This window comes from Giraffa tippelskirchi, chromosome 7 (genome assembly GCF_054371585.1).
Source record: "Giraffa tippelskirchi isolate mGirTip1 chromosome 7, T2T-mGirTip1v1.2.pri, whole genome shotgun sequence".
In the NCBI taxonomy this organism is placed as follows: Eukaryota; Metazoa; Chordata; class Mammalia; order Artiodactyla; family Giraffidae; genus Giraffa; species Giraffa tippelskirchi.
In genome coordinates, this window is record NC_137281.1 from 110,544,168 (window position 1) to 110,569,402 (window position 25,235).

Consider the following 25,235-nt stretch of genomic DNA (forward strand, 5'->3'; position numbering starts at 1 on the left):
TTGATGGGGACTGGAAAGAAGAAGTTAGTAATGAGAAGAGTTTGTAGTTTTCCTTTAGATTTCTATGTAAAGGTAATGGGGAGACAGCAGCCTGTTCAGAGAAGCCATTCTTAGAAGGTGGCTTATAGTCTAGGCCTTACAGAACCATGGCCACACATTTATTCCTAAAATCCTCCTGAAGAGAAAGAAACTGCAAATGACAGATGAACCTTTCATCACAAATTCAGAGTCCCTAAGAATACCTGAAGGGTGCTTATTGCTCTCAGACTTTGTTTTAAGCAGTTTACAAATACTAACTCAATGAATGATTGTTGCAACTCTCTGAAGTAGGCATTAGATTATTCTTGTTTTCAGATAAGGAGACTGATGCAAAGAGAGATCATAAGATTTGTAGAGGTCATGCGATTTCTCTTTCTCCTATCAAAATTCTCCAGGATTCTGCTTAAAGCTTAGAGGTGGCATAAGCACTGCAGAATATGTTTCTAAACAGTCACTGTTGTTTGTAGCAGGCTCTATGCTTAATGCTTTATACAAGGATCTCATGAGGTTTATACTGTACCCCTCCACTACTTTTATTTTAACAGATTGAAGACAAAGAATAGAGAAGCTAGATACTTAACAGAGGGTCATACTCTTAACGGAGAAGGCAATGGCACCCCACTCAAGTACTCTTGCCTGGGAAACCCCATGGACGGAGGAGCCTGGTAGGCTGCAGCCCATGGGTTGTGAAAAGTCGGACACAACTGAGCGACTTCACTTTCACTTTTCACTTTCATGCACTGGAGAAGGAAATGGCAACCCACTCCAATATTCTTGCCTAGAGAATCCCAGGCACGGTGGAGCCTGGTGGGCTGCCATCTATGGGGTCGCACAGAGTCGGACACGACTGACGCGACTTAGCAACAGCAGCATACTCTTAATGCTTCACAGATGGTGCAGTGATAAACAATCTCCCTGTAATACAGGAGATGTGACTTCAATCCCTGGGTTGGGAAGATTCCCTGGAGAAGGAAATGGCAACTCTATCCAATATTCTTGCCTGGAAAATTCCATAGACAGAGGAACCTGGCGAGCTACAGTCCATGGGGTCGCAAAGAGCCAGACACGACCTGAGCAACTGAGCACATAAACACATATTCTTAATAAGTGACCTGGGCTCAGACTAGAACCTGGGGCGCTTGGCTTCTAAAAGCCATAATTTAACTAAAGCAACAAACTATTTCTCAAACTCTGGATGGATAAGAGCTACCATAAGGGTGGTTCTATGAATCTGTAAGCATATTCTAGATTCTAAGTGCCAGGAATGGAGTTTAGATGCTTCAGAAGGGACCTGAGAAATGTCCTGGTTGCATCTCCCATAGTGGAATCCTTGACAGTTACAGAGGAAAATAGTGACTGTGAGGAGTCAAGCACCATTGATTGTCAGTGAAGCTCAGTTCAATTCATCAATAATTATTGGTCACTGATAACAAGCCTTCTTTCTGTTACACGTTTCAGCGTTATTAAAGAAAGGAGTGTGTTATGTTTGCTTTCAGGAAACTCACAATTTTATTACACTGATGAGATATTTACAAAATGTATTTGATAGTATAAATCAAATGTGGACATGAATGCAAGCAAGTTTTGGTTACCAAATATTTTGGCCTTCTCAGTACCACCAATGTGTGGGCCAGAAAATATCCATGAGTCACAAGTTCCTTTTTCTGGGCAGAATCCCTCACCTTCTACCTTTCTTTACTCCCACCTTCCACTTTCTGCACTAGCCCCTCATGAGGCACTTGCCGGTCTTCAGCATCAAAACCACCAGTCCCATGAGCCCCTTCCTAGAACCACTTTCCTTCCCTTCTGACCGAAACCGAATGGTCATCTATTCCTTCCTCTCATAGAGTTTGTTGTTCCCTATCATCTCCCACCATCATTGACGTCCACCATTCCCCCCTGATAATTTCTGACCTGAGGAAGGTGTATTGCCTGCCTTCTAGTCTGCCAGGTATAGAGAAAGTCGTGAAACAGTGGTAATGGGGTCCACTCAACAGCTGGTCTGTATTTCCCTAGCTGACCTCTGGCTCTATAAATTTATTGCCAACTTCCTGCTGCATTCTCCATAATGGTCGAACCAACCATTGTCTAGACTTCTCAGACCCCTAAGCCTATTTCCATTCTTTGCACCTGCAGAAGATTAAGTCCCATCATCTTTACTGCTGAAGACTCCAACTTGAGAGCTTCCAGTCTTCCCCCTTTTAACCAGAGGATCTTCAAATATTTCCACTCACTATCTTGGTCTCACTCCTCTGTCTGCAGAAGAAATTGCTTCATCTTTGCAGAATTCAAACTCTTCAAAGTAAGAAACTTCATGGCTAGTATGAAGTATGTTTCTGGAGGAGATAGTTTTACTATACATTCTTTCTTTCTCCTGCCCCTTCTGGCTCTCTTCCCTTGGCCTAAAATAAGCTTAGGCCTCCCTTTTCTTGAAACAAAAATAAATACAAAACCCGTTACTTCTTGTATCAAGCTATGGCCAGATTTCTTAAAAAAAATAAGTCAAAACACATTTCCTTACTGACTTCTAACTCCTCAAGCAGCTGTACTTGGCTTCTGCTTTTCTTATTTCTGAGGAACTGCATTTGGTGGTTTCCTAATGGTAAAATCTTTAGCTTTGTCTCACTTCTTACCCTATTTCACCACTGATGGGTGTTTTCTTTTCTTTTCTTTTCTTTTTTAAGAAAACATGCCTCTTTCAGGGCAAGTTCTTCTGAATCAGCCTGGCACTTGGGATCCACACACTGTTCCCACCATATTGTTTCAACAACTTCTGCTAACACTTCTTTCCACCCACCATGTCATCCAGTGCAAATAGAGTCCTCACTGGACCCTAAGTAGATACAGTGCTTAACCACTCCTGCCTCTTTCCTTAACTGAACTTTAATTTGGAATTCACTTCTTCCTCTTCAACCTCCATCTGAAAAACTTCTATCCATCCTTCTGTGCCCAAGTCAAATGCTACCCATTCTAGGCAACTGTCTGTGATTTCCTCCAGGGAGATATCTTTGCCTTCTTCCACCCTCCCTCTTGTTTAGTGTTCATACCTCTGTTGTGGAACTTTACACATTCTGCCTTTTAGATATTTTTCTTTCCCTCCTAGAGAGTATCCAGGCTGACAGAAGGTGTCTAATTTGTTATTGTTGATTAGTCAAGCTCCTGGAATACAGCAGGTGCTCAATAAAATCTTGGTGCATGAATAGTTGAATATTGTCGATGGTCAGAAAAGAAGAAATAAGTGCTGGCAGGCATAGCTGGGTCAAGATTCATGGAGGAGGTATTCGGGGTATTATGTAGTTTTTTGGTGTTACAGGAATTATAGTGTGCTTTATTCCATTCTGGTCACAAGTATTCCATAAAATACCATATCTTGAGTGTTTGTGTTTACTCTGATGCAGACATTGGGTTTCCCTGGCAGCTCAGTGATAAAGAACCTGGGCTTCCCTAGTGGCTCAGTGGTAAAGAATCTGCCTGCCAATACAGGAGATGCAGGTTTGACCCCTGGGTTAGGCAGATCCCTTGGAGAAGGAAATGGCAACCCAATCTAGTGTTCCTACTGGGAAATCCCATGGACAGAGGAACCTGGTGGGCTGCAGTCCATGGGGTCACAAAAGAATTGGACACAACTTAGTGACTAAACAACTATCATAAGACACTGGGCAAGTACGTTTGATGCATTATTCCATTTATTCTCACAATAACACAGGTGAGTACTATGATTATCAGTCTTATTTAGATTCAGACCTCATCTATCAAGTAATCCTTAGAGTGCTCTGTGTGCCAGAGGTCAAACAGCTGAGAACAGGCTGAGCTGGGGGTCACACTCAAGTTGATTGGGGCTAAAGTCTAGCCTCTTAATGATCATATTACACTATTTCCACACTAAACTTAATTTTTAGATATTTTTTCAAATTTAAAATCATTCATAAGATTCACATGTAGTCTCAGTCATTTTAATGCAAAAATTGTGTTCACATTCCAGTCTCTGACTTTATTCTTGATTCTGTGGCTCAGAGTTCCTCTCTGGGCCATTGAGGCACCTGTCATTCTTGCCACACCCATGACTTTCTCTGTTATTATCCTAAAAAAGAAGGCTGATGTTTTCATTAAAGTCATACAGAGTTGCATATTCTTCATGAAAAGCTGTTGATCTCTCCTTCAAAATTCACCCATGTTCTTCTTGGTCATAGTGAAGTCACATGTTACATTATTGACCTCGTGCAGGAGTAACTTCATCTCCTTCCTTGGAGGGGAAAAATCTACATATGATAGATTATATGCCTTCAGAAAGAATTACCTTCCAGAACACTATAATCTCCAATGTATAAGTTCATTGATAGGAGGGAAAAAATTCTGCCTTTGCAAGGTTATTTTAGTTCTACCTGTATCATGGAGTGAAAACCATGGCTCATTTTGTAATGGCAGTCTAGACTTGACCAGATTATAGAACAGAGAGTTCTTGAGCAAATGGGGATATTAGCTGAATTAACACTGTCTGCCATTTGGTAATTACTTAGTAATTTCAAACTGTAAAATAACATGTGTTATCATAGGTGGTACAGTATATTTGCTATCTTCAAGACAGCAGCTCTATGGTCAGGTATTAAATCCCATGCTTTCTCTAATCTAATATGGAAACAGGATGGCATACTCTCAGAGAGCTGTCAAGTATAATGAAAATGTTATTTTTCTATCTTACTTGAAAGATTTAGCTCACTAGGGGCTTCCAGCAATCCCACAATGTTCAAGCATGGTGAAATCTCTTTTAGGGTTTGTTATATCCCCTCAGTCTTCAATATTGGCAAGTTTCACTTAAAAGCAAGTGTGCTTTTAATATTTTCTAGCCAAGAAAACAATTTGGTGATTTTAATCTTGCAATCTAATTTCCTAGAATTATTTACTAGCAATAACACTCCTTATGAACTGGATATTGGATAAAATAGGGGAAAGGGGAGTGCAACATTCTAAGACTCCCAGAGCTTCCTCAGAATATGCAGTTATATATGTCATCACTTGTAGAACTAAAGCTATCTAGCCACAATGCTGATGCTATTAATCAGAAGTTTCCAGGAAGATCCCATTGAAGTATATACATTCCTCCCTCCATCTGTCACTTGATCAATTATTGGGTATCTTTTAAGAAACTACTTGATATGATGACTTCAATTGGCTGGCAGTGTGGGGTAAGTTGGTTCTATACTTTAACAAATTTAGAATTTGGTCTTGGTGATAAGATAATAAACATAGCTTGTGATATGTGCATTATGAGTCTAACTGATATACAGTTATTGGAACATATCACACTCATTCATTTACTTATTGCCTTTGGCTGCTTTTGCATGGTGCCTGCCAATGCAGGAGATGTAAGAGACGTGGGTTTGATCCCTGGGTTGGGAAGAGGAGGGCATGTCAACCTACTTCACTATTCTGGCCTGGAGAATCCCATGGACAGAGGAGTCTGGCGAGCTACGGTCTATAAGGTAGCAAAGAGTCAGAAATGACTAAAGTGACTTAGCACACACATGTGGCACTGTGGAGCTGAATAGTTGCGACAGAAACCATATGGCCCACAGAGCCTAAAACACGTTATCTTATCCTTAAGAGAAAAACAATGTGCCAACCTCTGCTCTAGATTTCATGAAGAAGGCCTTATAATAAGGCCTAAGAGTAAAGGTAAGAATACAGATTTCAACTTGGCTTTATAGGGTGTCAAGAGGACTGGGATCCAGCTATTAGATAGAAGACTTTGGACAAATTTGGCTTAGAATGTTTTAGCTTTGAAATCACAAGGAAATTTTTAACCTTTAAATATGTATGGGGCAGGAACTCAAAGTGAGCATTTTCTACACCAAAACAGGAATCAATATTTGTGACCATAACCACAAAAAAGCTTTATTTAGTAAACAGGCCATATGATGACAGGATGAGGCAAAGGCAGAGCTTAGCATTTTTTGGTAGTAGGTATATGGGATTTTAATTTAAAAACAACTTCTCAATGAACTGGTAAGCTGAGAGTATTTTTAATACAGAAAAAGTATTTTACACACATCCTCACAATTCAGTAGTTTTGGTGATTAATTAATATCAATGGAGATGCCAGATTGAGACAGGGAAGTTATCATTGTTCTGATAAAAGCAAAACACCCCTACTATTCCTTTGAAGATGGAAATTCCCTCCAATTTTATATGTGCCTCCTCCTTTGATTTGAAGGTTCTTTTAAAAACCTTTCTAACAACTGTAGTGTATGACCCTTGGAACACATCATTTATCTGGGGAATAACATTCATTTTAATATCTTTTCACCAAGGAAGCAAGACTTAAACCCGCATTTTCTGATCCACTTAGTTGATAATATTCTTCTAAAAAAAATTTCAGGCTAGTGAAAGGAAGATAATTTAATTTAAAGAGATTAGATATATTGCTTGAAATGCAAGTCCCCCAGAATTTGACAGCAGAACAAGACCAGTGAACAGAAAACTCTTTTTGCCTCCTTGCTAATACATGCATCAGGGAATTTATAAGTTGGGCCGTCAGTCTTTGCTCCATGGAGTAATGTCAATGTCATTGATTCTTAAAATCTGACATTCATTAGAAGCACCCAGTGTGGATATGTAGCAGGATTTTTGACAAATCAGCCAAGTGTCACCATTCTGTAAAGGATTATAGAGTGATGCTGCTCGGCTTTGAGCTCTTTCTTTTGTCTGAACGGATCTTGTCTTCATAGAGCACATGAAAGGTTGGGTTTCATTTTCATTCCAAATGGGCTGATTTCACTTCTTTTTCCATCAAATTAAGGGGAACTTGAGGGCTTCTCCATAGGCAGAAGCTAATATTTATTACTCATTTACTATGAGCCAGGTACTGTGTAGGTTCTATTTTTGTTTTTCTTTCTGTCTAAAAATATAAAATGTTATTTGTGTATGTGTGAGTGTGTGTCACAATAACCTATGAGTTAGTTACCTGTTATAATTCATCCCCATTTAACAGATAAAGAAAATGAGGCTACAAGAGGCCCTGACTTTTGTCCAAGTAATAGAGCTTCAGGGAAGAGGAAATTTGTAAACCTGAAGGAAAATTTATTCTGTGCCATACGGAATTCCAGTGGTTGGGCTGCTCTGCCTGCTTCTACAGCTTTTGTAGGGGAGCTAGAAACCTACTAATGCTGGTTGGCTCTTCAAACTTCATGCTCTCCTCACAAGCCTGGTGCAGAAATACTATAGCGGTATTTATTATTTTGAAAACAGGCACACACCTGCCCCTGCCCTCAGTTGTGTTGTTAGATTGGGAACAATGCCGCCTGTGGCTCTCTGTACCCTCCCCTCTCATTATAGCCCATCCTTGGAACACAATCATTTTCTGTGCTATCCAAAGGTGTCATTACAGGGTGCCTGCTATATAGTTAGTGCAGTGTCAGCATATTCAGTTTGAATACCCCCACCCCCATCCCCAGAGGATATAACTAGGCCATAAGAATTCCTTTGGGGCTACTATATTGGGTAGGGACATAGTTGTGTGTCTGGGGAACTGTTTTCAGTGGCTTATTATCTATAGCTTTAGGTCAAATTTGAATAAATTCTCTCCTCAATTCCAGGAAACAATAGTTCCACAATTTGTGATGGAAAAGTAAAGTGGATTTGCATGAAGGCTTTGGGGAAGTTAAAAGAAGTCAAGCTTGAAAAACTTGAATTAAGATGTTTTATTTAAATTACAAGTTTTAAAATGAATATTGTTGAGGCAGAAGTATATGTTCTAGTTCATATTTTATGCTGGAACTTAACCTTCTACAAAATAACTTAATGGGCAGTCTGAGGTTTGTCCACCATATTTCAGGATCCTGAACATTCCACATAGTAATTTCCATGTTTTCCCTGCAGCATCACCTTTGAATAAACCTTTTTATTTTTCCCCAGCTTCAAATATCTTTCAGTTGAAAAACAAAAAGGGTTATCTTCAGAATATTTCTTTATATTCTTTCTTTATATGTTTCTTTAAGGTAGAGAATGTATAGATTTTTAACCATGAGAATAGCTACAGTTAATTGCTAGCTGATGTAAAAACTACTATTTATTAAGCAAAGGCTAAGAGCATGGACCATGGAATCAGAATGCCTGAGCAAATTTGATCTCACAGACTCCACAACTAATGAGCCAAGAAACTTTGGGCAGGTTCTTCAACCTCTTTGTGTGTCTGTTTCCTCCTCTGTAAAGTTAGGATAATAGCACTTATCTCATAGGGTTGTTAAGAGCATTAAACAAGTGAATTCATATGTTGGGGCTGAAAACCTTTTCCTCTATCCTTAATTTTCAGTAACCAGGACCTGTGAATTAAAGTAATTAAAGACAGATTAAAGGAGAAAAGGCAAACAATGATCATTAATATTTACATTCACAAGGTTTCACAAAAAAGAACTGAAACAAGAAAGTGGTTAGACTTGGGGGCTTATGGACCATTTTCACAAAGGAGAGGGGCATTGGGCTTCAGAGGGTGATACGTTGTGGAGAAGTGAAATATATGGGGAAATATGGGGGTGCTGATGGAACATAAGGGTTATTTTAGTAAGCTCTGTACATGCAAACTCATCTCTTTGTAAAGTCTTCATCTCCAGTGATAAAAGCCATTCTCCTTTTCCTGGTACAAGGAGGTGGGAGAAACACCTTAACAAAGAAAAATGTGTGCCCTGATTTTAGACAGATAAAGGGAGGGCACAGAACTTAGCCTGCATCTGCTGATTCTCAATTGCCTTCAGCTCAAAATAATCATTATGCTAAAGTGGCATATTTGGTGGTGGCATACCTGATCCTTTTCACATATAAAGCACATAGAATAGCAAAAAGTAAAGGCTATATGCATTGTCCCTGATGGCACAGATAAAAGAATCTGCCTGCAGTGTGGGAGACCTGGGTTCAATCCCTGGTTTGGAAAGATCCCCTGGAGGAAGGCATGGCAAGCCACTCCAGTATTCTAGCCTGGAGAATCCCCATGGACGGAGGAGACTGGTGGGCTCCATGTGGTCACAGAGTTGAACATGATTGAGCAACTAAGCACACATATGCATTATAATTCTTGCTATATTAATTGTAGAACTATCAGGCACTGTTAAAAACCTCATCCCTAATCCTCACAACGTGAAAGATAAATTAACCTCCATTTTACAGATGAGAGAACCAAGGCTCAGAGAGTTGACTTTCCCAAGACCAAACAGACCATAAATCACAGAGTTAGGAAACAATTAATATTTCTGTTTTTAACTCTGAGCGCTGGCACATTAGATGTGTACTAGAGAGACAGGAACAGGAAACTGTCCTTGAGTCTTAGGGTTTTCCAGGCAGGGCTTAGAGGATTTTCCGAAGCAGTGCTCACTGCTCCTTTAACTGAGCAGACCGTGAATATCCCCCTGTAACGGTCCAGGACCCCCGGAGGGCAACTCCCATCCCTGAAGAAACAGTTTAATACTAAAAAAAGGATCAAATTTGCATAAGTTCCTTAGTTACAAACAATCATCTAGTGCTAGTTTCCTGTCAGGAGCTCCTGGGAGATGCAGATGCTCAGAATTCTCCAGCACTCCGAGGCCCTGGGGGAAAGTCTGTTTGCTCAGGGCACCGAGGCACAGGTTCTGAATCTAGTGGAGCTCCATCTTCCCTCAATCCCTCCTCTCGTGCATTACACAGCCCCTGAGGGGGCACAGCATAAAAGGATACTCAAAGCATAGTGGCTTCCCTGGAGAAGCTTCTGGAGGGCGGCATTTCCTTAGGGGACTCTGAAGGATGAGATACATTTAAATGGCAAGGAAGGTGTCTTCTCTGTGGAGGAGGGCATGGCAACCCACTACAGTTTTCTTGCCTGGAGAAGCCCATGGACAGAGAAGCCTGGTGGGCTACAGTCCATAGGGTTGCACTAAGTCAGACACAACTGAAGTGATTGAGCATGCACGCATGCAGAAGGCGTCTTTTACCTTTCTAGACTCCTCAGCCACAAGAACTTTGCCTTAGTCTCCTGGGTTATACTCTACACTTGGGAAGTTATCGTTGTTTAGTCACTCAGTTGTGTCCAACTCTTTTGCGATCCCATGGACTGTAGCCCACCAGGCTCCTCTGTCCATGGTATTGTCCGTGCAAGAATACTGGAGTGGGTTGCCATGTCTTCCTCCAGGGGATCTTCCCGATCCAGAGATCAAACCCACGTCCTTTGTTTCTCCTGCATTGTCAGGCGAATTCTTTTTCGCCAGCGCCACCTGGGAAGTCCTTGGGGATCCCACAGGTGAGGGGAAAGGCTTTGGCCAAAAGGCTGGGCAGCAGAGGGACTGTCCAAAACTGCACCGGGCGAGTGAACTTCTCATCTGTGGCCCCAAATCTATAGTCTTCACAAGTCCCAAGGGCCTGGGCAGTGGAGGCTTCTGAAGACCCTGGGGCCCCTATCCGATGCCTACCAAAGTCCAGGCCTGCAGCAACTCACTTGTGCTGTCCCATTGCACACCCTGGGGCCAGCTATTCCTCCCAGCAGCTGCAGGCACTTAAAATTCATCCATGGAAACCATCACTACCTGCTTCTTGAACTTTTCTCCTTAAGCACAGCCTCAGGTCAGTACCACTCTTTCAGCACCTTAAGCGATTGTGGGGTTAGGCCCTTCACTCAGTCCCCTCCATCATGAAATGTTGTCTCTTCTAAACACCAAGGGGGACCCCTGTGGACTTCAGCCTGGGCCCAGTGGGTAGAGTATGGAGTTTTCCAGGAAGACAAATAGGGAGCAGGAGGAGCTGGAAGGGCGCGCTGTGTGTTGATGTGCTGGGACACTCTGGGCCTCAGGGGCTGCTTAGAGAATGGTGAAATCTGACAACTCTGATGGTTCCTCTTGGAGGAAGCCAGATCTCGGGGGACCTCAAGAGTTCTATGGGGTTGAAAGGGAGTGCTAGGGTGAGAAATGCCTAGGTGAACTTAAAACAGACTGAACTGAACCATGCCCCAAAGGTGGGATCTAGTAAATTACGAGCAGCCTTTTACAGGGAGGTGAAGGAGGCGAGACAAGGATAGAGAGAGAGAGTGAAGTTAAGGTTGTGCGTGCGGATGGAGGATGTATTAAAGACAGGGGGTCATGAGGCAGCTGCCCGGTTCAGGTAAGTAGGTGAACCAACCATCAGTCCCTCTGTGTTGTTGAGGCGGTGACAGAAAGCACTTCAGGGTGTTCACAGGCCAGTTGGCGACTCGGGATGATCGGGGTCCAACAAGGATCCCTAACAGCGCAGACTGTAGTAATTCAGAAGAGACCTGTGCTCCCTGGGGACTGAGGTTGGCAGGGAGGGTCTGTGAAGGAGGGAGGGCTCAGTAGGGGTGATTAAGGGAGTAGCTACATGCCCAGGAAAATGTCATCTTAAAAGAGTGATAATTTTCCAGCCTCCATGTGTGGTCAGTGAAGTAGACCCTGACCAGAATAGAAAGTTACTAATAATAGTTAACACTGATTGAGGCCTATAGGTCAGACAGAGTGCCATGCACTCTGCGTGGATTATTGCACTCGGGTCAGGCTGGAAATATTTTACTGAGTGCATGGTGTGTGTCAGGCATTGTTTTAGGCACTGGGGATTCAGCAGTGAACAAAAGCCATCTGTCCCTGCCCTCTTGGAACTTTTACAGTTATTCTTCCTAACAACCCTGTACTATATGATCCTCATTTTATAAAGGAAGCAACTGACGTACTGGGCCGAGAGATTCAGTAATTTTGTAATGTCCAAGATTACATGTGTAGTTATCAGTGTGTGAACTTTATTTAGCTATGCTGGGTCTTAGTATCATGTGGGATCTAGTTCCCTGACCAGGGATCAAACTCTGGCTCCCCTGCATTGGGAGCATGGAGCCTTAGCCACCGGACCACCAGGGAAATTTCTGTGTGAATTTTTAAAATAGTAAATGCCCAGTTACTACTGTGTAAGGGACACTGGGATAGGTGTGAGGCTCAGGAGATGGATGAGCTATATTTTATGCTCTGAATGAGTTATAGGTGAGTGGGGAAGGTGAGAGGCAGGCAGCAATTACAGGTAGTTACAATTACAGTTACAATCATGTAACATGTACAGGATTGGAGGCGGTGAGGAGCAACAACTTTGCCAGTGAGATAGGGAGTTTTCCTTTAAGAGAAATAAAAGGCTGAGTAGAGACTTACCCAATATAAAAGTGGATTGGAAGGCTAGAGGCATTTTGGACAAGGAAAATAGCAATGACAATTTTATTATTAAAATTTCAGTAGTCAAATTTTAAAGGTTTGTCATTATAGTTCAGGAACTTCTAGTACTACACAGAAACTCACTTTAAACTGACATATTTAATAGCATCACTAGACTCATGTACACAACAGAATATAGTTCAGAATAAAATGTTTTTAGTAGCATGTGTTCTGGAAGGAACTTTGTTTTTAGGGCACATCTAAAATACTTTTCATTTTAAATAATGAAAATTCTATGTACTTACTAGTACACAGTAGAGTATCATTTTAACAAGCTTTTTGCTTAAAAGTTCAGCTTCTGTGGGAGGAAAAATATGTAAGAATTGTCTTCCTAAAATAGTCCTGTTAAGTCAGTTGTTTTATTGAAGTTTGGTGAGAATAAAATGTGTTTGACTTCCCCATTTGTGTCAAATAATTTCCTCTTTTCTTCATTTTAAAAAATTTTTTATTTTGTCTGGACCAAAGATAGCTTATTGTGAATGTTATTGTACATGATTCTGTAGTTTTTTCTCCTCATGAAATCTTGATATGGTGCATTTGACATTCTACTTTTAATTTGTCCTCATAAAATGTGAAGAATTCCCAAATAAGACTTTTTTCTTAAAAGACTCTTGGCCTAAACGGAATTAAATAATGACAATTTAAATACACTCCTTAAAGGCTTTTTTAAAATGTAATGGATGCTAATACACCAAACAATTCTACAAGGATTAGAAATATGATACAATTGAATCTCTATTATTCCACCTTGCATTGTTATTTAAATTTCTGTATTTAAATAATTCCTTGGTTCAGAAGGGATGTACATTAACTAGCTAACATTTTCTCTTAACATTTATATTGTCAACTTCCTTTTCTATTTATTTAACAATTTGAAAGCTAAAGTTGGTTTTTGGTACCAAAAAAAGACTTTGTATACCACTAATCATTATAGTATTTTATTCTTGCAGTAATAAATATGTATCGTGCACTAACTCACAATTTATAAACCACATGAGGAGATTTTCCTTAATATAGCTAGAATGCTTTCCTGTGTTGGAAAATAATAAAATCAAATGACACACCTCATTCCTATTGCTGACATGATTAAAATGTAACAGTAAGAAATAATGGTTATGGTCATATGATCATTGATCATGCATAAGCTCAGGGAAGCCAGAGATGACTTTGAAGTAAGCCTTTTGTTATTTTGGACTTTTGAAAGCTGAAGCTGAAATCAGATTTACAGCCAGTTCCAATACTGAGGCTGATCTTCAGTGTACTCCTCACTTAATGTAGGTCCTCCTCATCTTTTTCTGATTTTTGGTTTTTGTTGAAGAACAGCATATAATAAAAGTACTCAAATCGCAAGTCATCAATTTGGTTAATTTTATCAAGGTAAACGTACCTAAGCAACAGGTATCCAGGTCAAGATAAAACCAGTATTACATCTTGGGAGCCCACTTTGCGCCACCTTCCAGAAACTACTACCACCAGGAAGCAAGTATGCTGACCTTTAACACCAGAGATGCTTTAATTGACCTTGAACTTTATATCAAGGGAATCAATATAGTGCTCTTTTGTATCTGCCTTCTTTAAGTCCAACATTACCTCTGTGAGATTTTTCTGTATCGTTGCATGTATTTGTAGGTCATTCATTATTATTGTTTGATAGTATTCCCTCGTGGGATACAGCACAGTGTATCCATTTTGCCATTGATGGCCTCTGAGCAATTTCCAAGGCCTTTCACTTTTGTCAAAAATTTGTTTTAAAGTGAAAAAAGAATGTTTCTATATTCTTTATAAAATTATCATTTAAGATCTTGTCCATTCCATTGCTCAGTAGTCTCTGAGTTATGCCCCCGTGCTGGACATTTCTTTCCGAGTTTAGTGTCAGCAAAACCTCTGTCTCCTTTGAGGAAGCAATAGGCTAAGAGGTGTGCTTATCAATCCCACTTTGTTCCAGAAAGGACTAATGGCAGCATAATGAAATAAAGAAACTTAAAGATTAACTCACAAAATTAAAGACAAGTAAGAAAAGGTGAAAAGAAAAGCAAGCTCCGGGAGTTGGTGAAGGACAGGGAGGCCTGAAGTGCTGCAGGGGGTTGTAAAGAGTCGGAGATGACTGAGCGACTGAACTGAACTGAGGAAAAGGTGAGGCAATATGAGAACTCTGGTAGCCTTGTCCACAGGCATTGAGGCTTATTCAGGCATAGATAGCAAAGTCCTATACACTTTCTGACTTGGGGACCGAATTCAACTATAAGCTTCAAATCAGCTGATTCTAAATGGAAAATCAGGCCAGCCCTACCAGTCTGTGTCCAAAATATGAGAGCTGGCCTGTTCCTCGGAAGGGTACCGATTTTTGTTGTAAGAGATTCATTTCCCTCAAGGCTTCTTGGGCCAAGGACTGCCTGGATATCAGTGTGGGGGCAATATATTTAAGGAGCTATTTTTTTTTTTTTTGATCACCTCTCATTACAGGTTGATGGTATCACACCAGGGGGCAACTCAGTAAAAATATTTAAGGAGTTTAGAGAAGGCCCTGGGAGGGTGTTGGGGAGAGGCCATTAATTAGTACCATCAAAATCATTCACTTGTCAACTGACCTGACTTAATCCCATGGTAGATATTGTGTATCTGGAAGAAGGTTAGATGAGAAATCTTTTGAATTATCCCTGCCTCTTCCATAATTCCACTTACCTTAATAAACTTGATGGATACAAGGTGGTAAAAAAAACTCAAGGTCCTAAACAGTAGATTGTTTCTTTGGCTGGATTGAGATTCAACATAGAAAATAATTTTGCATCTATTCTCCCTAATGTCTACCTGAATGGCTTCTCAGAGCTGCCAAGTCATAGTTCATCTAAAACATCCATAATGATTGTGGCCTGGACAGTTTCAAGGCAGGTATAAACAGATGCCCAAAGTGACAGTTGAACATCAAAATTCCTCTTTGATCCTAGTTTGACCGTTACATAAGATGCTATGTTTCCCTTCTCATCCTAATGGGCAGGCATCTCAGAGACAATTTTTAAAGCTTAATTTTTAGTTTACTTACAAAACTTAATTTTTAAAGCTTAATCACAGCATCTTTGCTTATTCTCACATTTAAAATATGTACGGCTCCCTCTCACCTTGACCTGGGCTTCCTCTTTTCTGCTCCTATTTTATAGCCTTACTGTAGGTAAACCTTATTTTGTAAAAGGTCTCAAAACCTTTCAAGAAAAAGACATGGTCTAAACAAATTTCAAGAGAACAAAGTATAAAGGGTGAGGAAAGTGATCAAGAATTGGCAAATGTCTAATGCTTGTCTCCAGTTCTTCTGCCCTGGGAATAAAGACCTGTCTGTACAAAGGCTTCCTGACAGCCGAAGGAACAAAATGCTCTCCGGAAAGAAAAGAGCCAGAGTCGCTCCATCTTCCCTCCACCCCTGCTTTAAAATGAAATAATGCTTCCCAAAGGAGCTGGCAGCTGGCCCTTGGCAGGTGGTAGAAACAGCACTGCAGCCTGCACAAAAGGAGAAAACCCAAACTTTCAGCTTTAGAGAGCAGTGTGATTATTCTGCCCACTACCTCCCCAAAGACTAGGGACTGCCACATCAACCAACCAAGCTGATTTCCCCAAAACCACAGGCTTCTCCTCCCCTTTGCAATCCCCATCTTTGCTCCTGTTGCCTCAAGGCTGACAGATACACAGCCCCTCACCTTGTCCCCCAGGCTCCTTGTTCGTTCCATGTGTGTTCACTCACCTTTAGTTGATCTGCCTGCAGTGGCGACCACTGTGTCAGGAGGGCATAAGCAGAAAGGCTGGGAAAGGTGGGGGTGGGGGAAGGAATGGAAGGTCAAGTTCTGCAAAAGGAAGGGCTGGCGATGTGCATTCTCCATATGCAGGGCCTAGGGAATTAAGGTTCAACTAGACTTGGACTGACTATGGAGTTTCTGGATTTTGATACTTATTTTGACTCTGGTAGATGGTAAATAAATAAGAATAGTTTATGGGACAAGAATGTCTTTCATCCTTCTCTACTCTTCTGTCATCCATCTTAAACTTAAGATGGCAAAACAAGTGAAGACACAAAGTCACAGGTATTTCACCTCAACCTGTATTCTTAAGGCACCTGCTATATTGTTATTAGTATATGGTTTTTTATTGATACCCTACTCTATGGTCATTGCTATAGTACATTCATTGATATGGCAAAATGAAAAAAAGCATGGTTTTTGCAGTCAGCCAGACCTAGCTCTGTCATTCACTAGCTTAGAAACTTTGGAAAATTTAGTTGACCTCCCTGAGCCTCAGTGAATGCATGAAAAATGAAGATGCTAATGCATACCTCATACAGTTTCTCTAGTAGTAATAAAAGTGAACCCATGCAGCTTACCTGGTAGAACATGTAGTCAGCATTCAGTAAATGAATGCTATTCTTATCTGGATAATGGCCATGAAAGATGCATTCATCTTAGGAAGAACTGCATTTTGTTCCTAAAAAGTTTGTGGGCTGATGATACCAGATATACAATACTATTTCTCAGTTTTCAGTGTCTAATTGTCTTTTCAGGAGCCATAATGGTGGTCAGGGTCACTAGAGAAGTGACTGAATCATTTGATTAAAAAGCACAGGATATCAAGAGGGTGTTCACCCTTGTTAGCTGCCAGGGCAGATCTACCCCAGGAATCCTTGGAGAGAAGAAAGACAGTTGCTTGCCAGGCCTATGACTGTGGCAGAGAGGAAATGTGGAGATAGGGCTAAAGTTTTCTAGCCCTTGCATTCTGACTGTTGAGTTCTGTGACTCTGAGCAAATGAGAGAAAATAAAACAGTTACCATTTATTCACCTATTCAGTGCCAGGCACATACACATATCATTTAATCTTGTGAATAAGAATATCTGCCCCTCGCAGAACTCTTGTAAGGGTCAAAAGACATGGCAGATGCCAAAGCCTTTAGTATTATTGTCATCATTTAAAGTGGGTGGTCACTGGCCACTGGAAGATGGTCTGTGTGCGCTTTCCCTTTATGGAACCATCAACTTATGTCTTATGGCTTGAGTAATTTGCACTCTGTTCTACACAGTTTGCCGATGTACCCTGAACCCGATTCAATTCAGTGAGTGTTTCATACCAACTCTATTCAAGGCACTGAGATGGGACTGCAGCCTCAGTCACTTTTCATGGGGTTCATGTTCTTGTGGGGACTACTGTAGGGGCTGGTACAGAGTGCTGATATGATTTTGTAGCAAGAGAGATACAAGCAGTTCTGATGTATTTAAAGAGGAAAGCACATGCTGTGGTCTGAGGTGTGGGGGAGGGAGGAGAAGAGTCAACCATTAAGAAGTTTTCCTGAGGAGGTGGGATCTGGGGATAGACCTTGAAAAATGAGCAGGATGTTTTAAATTAATTTTTTGTGCCAAATCATTGTCAGCACATGTACATTATTAGAAATCCATAAAAACAAAAGAGTAAAAGAAATTCACCACCAATTGGCAACCAATTAAGGACATCATTGTTATATTTGAGCTATTTTCTTATGGTAGTTTTATACCCAAATATGTAAGTACTCAATGTATAAGTACATTTAACTTAAAAGTACATATGTATGTATGCAATATGTATATATAGTTACATAGTTTTGCATCTTGCATTTTTCCACTTGAAATTTTAAGTATTTTCTCACTTTGGGAAGACTTCTCATAAATATGATTTTAATAACTGAATAATAATGTCCCAAAGAACAAGTATGCCAAAATATATATTTAACAATTTCCATGTTTTAAAATAGTGTGATTTACTATTTTTAGCTCTTATAAATGATCCAGTGATGTGTTTAGCAGAAGCAATAAAGCTAACTGCCAGGTATCTGGTCTGGGGCATTGACAAATAGCTTGTAGGTATCAAAAGATTGTCTGTGACAAGCATTTTTCCCACTTCAATCTTTCTACTCACTAAACTTCATAAATCATTTAACTCTCATTTTCAGAATCTTTCAGTGAAGTTCCAGTTGCTCACAATTTTATATCCCAAGTTTGTTTTCTGCCGTTCTGGACTCTTCAAACCAGATCCACATGTAAATAAATTCTCATTTCCTGCTGTTGCCTCCCCTCCAAAGATGGCCCCTGTCCTCACTGTCTCATTCCCTATTTTGGGCTCTTCAACCTTAGTAAGATCCTTTGTCCCTTGACCCCTCCCTTTTATCCGAATCTTCAGTTCCCTCTTGGCCTCACTTCCTTTCTTCTCAGTTTTAGATCTCATCATAACAGATTTTACTTTATACTTAAGCTGAAGTACCAGGGCTCCTTGCTTTCACGGGCCTTTTCAAAGGTGCTATACCTAATTTTGCATTTGTAGTTTTGTATTCTTTTTCTTAAAGAGGGACCTCAAATCATATAAGCTTTAATCCCCACAGAATCTGGATCAGCCTCTGAACCCCATGGTTGTCACTGAAGCTTCCCACATCTCCAAGAAACTTTCTTTTCTTAGCTCCAATGCTTTTTGTGCTCTCGGTCCTAAGTAATATAATGTGCATGCGTGCTCGGTCGTGTCTGACTCTTTGTGACTCTATGGGAGTGTAGCCTGCCATGTCCATGGGGTTTTTTCCAGGCAAGAACACTGGAGTGGGTTGCCATTTCCTCCTCCAGGGAATTTAACATATTGAATTGTAATTGTTCTTGTAATCATAATTCCTTGAAGGCAGGGATTGTCTTACTTATAGTTATGTCCATAATAAATGCCTATTTGCCGAATGCTTTGCTAATTCTTGATACCTGTACTGAGTTTCCTCTTTCCAAAATTACTACTGTTGCTACGGCTAATGATTCCAAACATTTTAGAAAGCACAGTAGGTGTGACAGACTGTATTTCCCCCCAAATAGCTGCAGTAATATTTCTGGTATCACATGTTGTTTTGGATCCTTGCCACTCCCAATCCAGAAGTGATGTCAATTTCCCCTCCTTGTGAACCTGCAAGGGCTATAGACAATATGGGGGAAGTGATGCCATGTGACTTCTGAGGCTAGATCATAGCAAAGGGTACATTTTCTTACTTTTTGAATATTTACCTCTGGAACCCAGCCACCAGCTGTGAAAAAGCATGAGCCACATGGAGAGGCAGCTTGTAGGTATTCCAGCCAATAGCTCCAGCTAAGACCCCAGCCAGGATCAACAACCTTCAGATGACTCCATCCCCTAGGCTTCAAGCTGCCCCCACTGATGTGGAGTGAAGAAGAAACACCTGTTCCCTCCAAGTGCTGCCCAGATTGCCACTAGTGAGAAAAATGAATGTTTGAAACCACCACGTTCTGGGGTCATTTGTTTCTCAACACTAGATAATCAGACAGTATGTTGAAACCATTACAAGCATTACTTTGCTGAAAAAGCAGGAACCGGAAAATGTAAATGACTTGCCCAAGCTCACCCTTTCTCCACCTAGCTAATTCTGCCATTTCATAGGCCATATCTCCTCTACCAGGGTTTTTGGCGTTTGTAGATGCACACAGATTCTCCCTTCTTTTAACTCCAATAGCCAACTGTTCTCACTCTCTCTCTCTCTTTTTAAACATATTATTTAATTTCATTTGTCATATACACATACATATAAAAAATTCCATTATAGGTTGTTACAGGATATTGAATATAATTCTCAGTGCTATACAATAAAAACCTTGTTGTTTATCCCTTTTCTATATATAATAGTTTAGGGACTTCCCTGGTGGTCCAGGGGTTAAAACTCCATGCTTTCATTGTAGGGGATGTGAGTTTGATCCCTGGTCAGGGAACTAAGATCCTGCATGGCCAAAAAAAATAACGTAATAACTTTTAAAAAATAGTTGCATCTGCTAATCCCCAACTCCAAGTCTATACCTCCCTCCCATCCCCAGCAACCACGAGTCTGTTCACTGTGTCTATGAGTCACACTCTGTGTTGTAGATATGTTCATTTGGGTCATATTTTAGATTTTACATGTAAGTGATATCATATGGAATTTATTTTTCTCTTTCTGAATTATTTCACTTAGTACTATGATCTCTAGGTCCATCTGTGTGGCATTTTTTCATTCTTTTTTGTGGCTGAATAATATTCCATTACATGTATGTATATAGATCTTTGTCAGTTCATCTGTCAATGGTCATTTAGGTTGGACGACTGAGCAACTTCACTTTCACTTTTCACTTTCATGCATTGGAGAAGGAAATGGCAACCCACTCCAGTGTTCTTGCCTGGAGAATCCCAGGGACAGGGGAGCCTGGTGGGCTGCTGTTTATGGGGTCGCGCAGAGTCAGACACGACTGAAGCGACTTAGCGGCAGCATGTCTTGGTTATTGTAAATAGTGCTGTTATGCACATAGCAGTACATGTATCTTTTGGAATTATAGTTTTGTCTGGATATATGCCCAGGAGTGAGATTGCTAAATCATATGAAAACTCTGGTTTTAGTTTTTTGAGGAGCCTGCATACTTTTTTCCATAGTGGATGCACCAATTTACATTTCCACCAACAATGTAGGAGTGTTCCCTTTTCTCCACACTCTCTACAGAATTTATTTATAGACTTTTTAATGATAACCATTCTGATTGGTGTGAGGTGGTAAGTAGCTCATTGCAGTTTTGATTTGCATTTCTCTAATGATTAGCTATGTTTAACATCTTTTTGTGTGCATGTTGGCCATTGTATGTCTTTGGAAAAATGTCTGTTTACATCTTCTATCTGTTTTTTGATTGGGTTGTTTGGGTTTGTTGTTGTTATTATTGAGTTGTATGAGCTATTTGTATATTTTGGAAATTAAACTCTTGTCAGTCACATCATTTGAAAATATTTTCTCCCAGTCTTTTATTTTGTTTCTGATTTCCTTTGCTGTGCAAAAGCTTATAAGTTTGATTAGGCCCCATTTTTTATTTTTGTTTTTATTTCTAACTGTGTTCTTAACATCTGTTGCCTACAACAGCCTTATGATATAGATGTGTCACCTTCCTTGTTTAATGATTGAGGAAACATGTATAAAAAGAGGTTGGACATTTGCTTAAGAAAATAGTAAGTGCCAGAGGCTGTCTTCTCCGAATATCTATCCTTTTATCTATTCCTGAATTGCTTTTCTGAGGTCTTTATTTTGATCACTTATTTTGATTTTTAAGGCAATATTGCCTTGTTTTAGATCTTAGTCATTTTTGTATGTGCATTCCCATTTTCTGCGGCCTTCCCCAGCAGCTCATTAATAAAGAACCTTTCTGCCAATGCAGGAGTTGCAGGTTTGATCCCTGGGTCAGAAAGATCCCCTGAAGAAGGAAATGACAACCCACTCCAGTATTCTTGCCTGGGAGATCCCTTGGACAGAGGAGCCTGGTGGGCTATAGTCCAAGGGATCACAAAAGAGTCAGACATGAGTGAGCAACTAAACAACAACATTCCCATTTTCTGCAGAGAATTGTGCACTCTTTGACAATAGGGCTCACATTTCTTGGACATCCTTCTTAGTATGCTGCACAATGCTAGGCACAATATGCGGGGCACTCATCAATTGAGTACATACAAAAAGCAACACTCAGCTTCCACAAAAGGTATTTTTAGAGCTGCCTTAAGAAAAAAAAAATCATAGAAACACGGAAATTAAACCTTGCAACTAAATCAGTAAGGGCTTTAGGCGAGTCTTAGTGATTTCCTTCTTTTTTCTTGCCTAAAAATATCTTCTCTTTTCAAAAAATGTTCGAGTCTATCATAAGCATAAATACTTGGTTATGTCTTTTTAAAGCAGCTATTTTTTTTTTTAATGACTTTCTCATCAACCTAGTGTTTTTGTGCAGTGTTAGAATCTGTTTTGTTTTTTTACAAGATGAGATTTGAATGAAGGCCTCATATTGATCTCACTTATTGCTGCAGGCTCCAGCGTCACGTTGAAACTTGATCAATATGGATTTGAGGCAGCCTGGAACATTAAATAAGACCTTGTTAGACTGATATTTTTTCTTTTGTGTTATTTAATTTGGAGGGGCAGGGAGCAGGAAGGCTGGATGAGAGGTGGGTGCACACTTCAGTCAGTTGCTGGGAGCGAGCATCTTGATTTTCTTTCCCATGGCTTCCCCTGCACAGTGGTCCTAGCTGAGTGATGACAAATTGAGTGGCATCGTTGTGCCTGTTCCATATGTCCTCTTGTCCAAATATAGGTTCTATTTTTAAAAGACCCTCTTCAAAGTTTTTGAGAAATTTAGAGGAAAAGAATGGCATTTTGAGGGCTCCATCTAGTAAATAAAAACACAAGGATTTTATTTAATTCACAATCAATACTCATTTTCTGAGCATCTACTATGAGCCAGGAATGGGCTTAGTAAAATGGGGAAAAGTGTAGCTAATCTCACAGAGCTTGTAGCCTCGCCTACCATTTCAAGGCAATGTTTTCTCTGAAAGATATGGGGCTGGAAAGAGCTGTCAAAATGTAATCCCATCTGACATGACTGTTCTTATAGCAACACTACCTTATAGTTTGGCTGAATATGGGTCTTATAGCATTTCAGATTAATAACTACTTTCTCAATATAAACTGCTTAATATGGGAGATCCTTAATGTCTGCGTGTCCCCATAAGCTTAACACTAATTTTGAGGCATAATTTAGGCAACTGGCATTAAAAAAGGGATGGGTTGGGAGAGATAAAAATATCACAGTATAGAAGTGGGAGAGCTGAGACTTCTCATTTTATAGAGAGGAAATAGAGGCCCAAGCAATGAATCATTGAACTCCATCAGGGTCCATGGATCATGTAAACACATCTACTTAGCCAACAAACATTTATAAATGAGGGTGATTTCCTTGGCAAACACAGTGGTACTGTGAATACACAGTAAATAAAATACAGCTGCTGCCTTCAAGGAGCTTAAGTTAGAAATTGCAGCAATGTAGGAAGAAGAAAATAACTATAGCTCATTATTCTACTGTCTTCCATGTTCAAGACTATCTTAACGCTATTAATTGTGAATAAACCTTTTGGGTCCATAAAGCTTTAAGCTTTAACTTCAGATTTGACAATAATATCACTGTTCCTGCTTCCTTTTGGTTTGTTTTGCCAAGTATATTTTGCATAGCCCTTTAATTCCAACTTTTTTTTTCCCCTGTACAGTTGAATTTGTGATTTTTGACCCTAATCTGTAGTTCTTCCTCTTCTAATGGGGAAGTTTATTCCATTCGCATTTATTTTCAGTAGTTATGCTTGGTCTTCTATCATCCTGCTTTAACTTTCTGCTTTTAATAATTTACGTCACTTGATGAATAGACTTTGTCTTTTTTTCCTTCATGTATTTTAAGTGATTTAGATTATATAAGGTCTGTTTTCTTTCTATAAGTGGTTACTTCAGAATATATTTGAACCAATTTTTATCTCTAATTAACAACGTCAAGAATAAAATATAAAAATACAGGATCATAGTCTGTAAACTTGCAGGATGAAAATGAATATCTAGTTTTTCTTAAAGAATTTTGAAAATTAGTTTAAACCAGTGGTGTTCACCCGAGGTGAGTTTGGGCCCTTGAGGATATCCAGCCACATCTGGAGACATGTTTGGTTGCCATAGCTAGTGTTGTGCTTCTGGCATCTTGTGCATAGAGAACAGAGATGCTGCTGAACATCCTGCAATGCTCCCAACAGTCCCCACCACAAAGAATTATCTGGTCACAAATTATTTGGCCAAAATTAATAGGGCTGAAGTTGAGAAACCCTGATCTGCACTTTGGCTTGTGTACACTTGCTCACTGGATTTTTACCACCATAAGCATTATTTTTTCTGATTTCAGACTTGAAAACAAAAAGAAAAGGAATTACATGTCTATGTTCTCTCATTCTTAGTTTCTTAATTTGTTCTGTCTATAAATCAATACAACTCTTTGATGAAACGTCTCTTTTCGATCGTTTGTATACTTTTGCCCCCACCCTTCTCAGGCGTACTACAATGGAGTTCAGGCATTGCTTAGGGTGCCACCTGTAAGGACACTATTCCCTTCACAGATCAAGCCTAACTCAAATGGAAGCATCAGGATATTCCTGGCCTCTCCCCTGAGCTCCTGTACTTCCCTTCTTCCCCAGTCCTCGTCCTAGCTGGACTCCAAGCCTCACCTGGGGGCAGGGAGCAGGTACTCCCTAACATCTGAGGGTTGTGTGTATGCGTATAGCCAGCATAGATGCTTAGGGGAGCTAAGAACCTCCCTTAGGCAGTGCATTCAGACTGTATAATAATACACCAACTTAATTTATTTTCCCCAAGAAAGAAGTAAATATAATATGGAAGTTTAGAGCCAGATTGTTATTAAATTATTATTTTCATTATACATCTTCTTTCAATAATTGTTATCAGCAGTAATTATTTAATTAACTGTTTTAACACAGTAATTCTCAACCAAATAGTTACACATTAGAATCACCTAGGGGACTACTTAAAAATACTTTTGAGGGGCCCATTCTAGACCGATTAAATCAGTATATCTGGCTTAGCAACAAAACAGTGGTACTCTTACAAGCTTCCCAGAGACTCCAGTGTGCAGCCAGGTTTAAGAACCCATTGGTTTAGTGGTTACATCACTCATCACCAATTCTTTTGAACCAAAGATCCCTCATATTTGACTTCTCAATTCTTTTCTTATTTTTCTTGGTAATTTTCCTTTGTTTCTGTGCATGGAGATAATATCATTGGTTGCCTTTCACACAGATGAGAATTTGGCTGGTTATTGTGTTCAGGTTACTATATTTATATTTCTATTTATGGTTAGAAGTGTGTAGCATTGCCCCTTTTCTTTTTGAGTTTGTATATTTACATGATTTTTTTCCTTGCCTGGATTCTTCATGATATTTGTCCTTGAAATTTAACAATTTGTAAGGCTATGTCTGAGTTGGTTTCTTTTAGCTCATTCTATCTAAGTATCAGTAAGGCCCTTTGGTGATAAGGCACGATCTTAGAATCATTTTCTTCTACTCTTTCTTCTATTTTTTGCTCCTTTCCTGTGTGCTTGGTCATATTCTTCTAAAATATC

At 39.9% G+C, this 25,235-nt stretch overlaps 1 protein-coding gene across 7 annotated transcripts in view; it reads left to right on the plus strand.

Moving 5' to 3' along the window:
* LOC145512873 (uncharacterized) overlaps positions 1-25,235 on the plus strand; it is a 606,383-nt gene that overhangs the window by 215,486 nt on the left and 365,662 nt on the right. For 2 of the 7 annotated variants that reach the window (XR_014058880.1, XR_014058883.1), the window contains one exon: positions 585-704. The exons of the other annotated variants lie outside the window; for them this stretch is intronic. The gene's annotated coding sequence lies outside the window, so the exon portion shown is untranslated. Of the gene's footprint in view, positions 1-584; positions 705-25,235 lie in introns of those variants that run through there. 7 annotated transcript variants of the gene reach the window in all.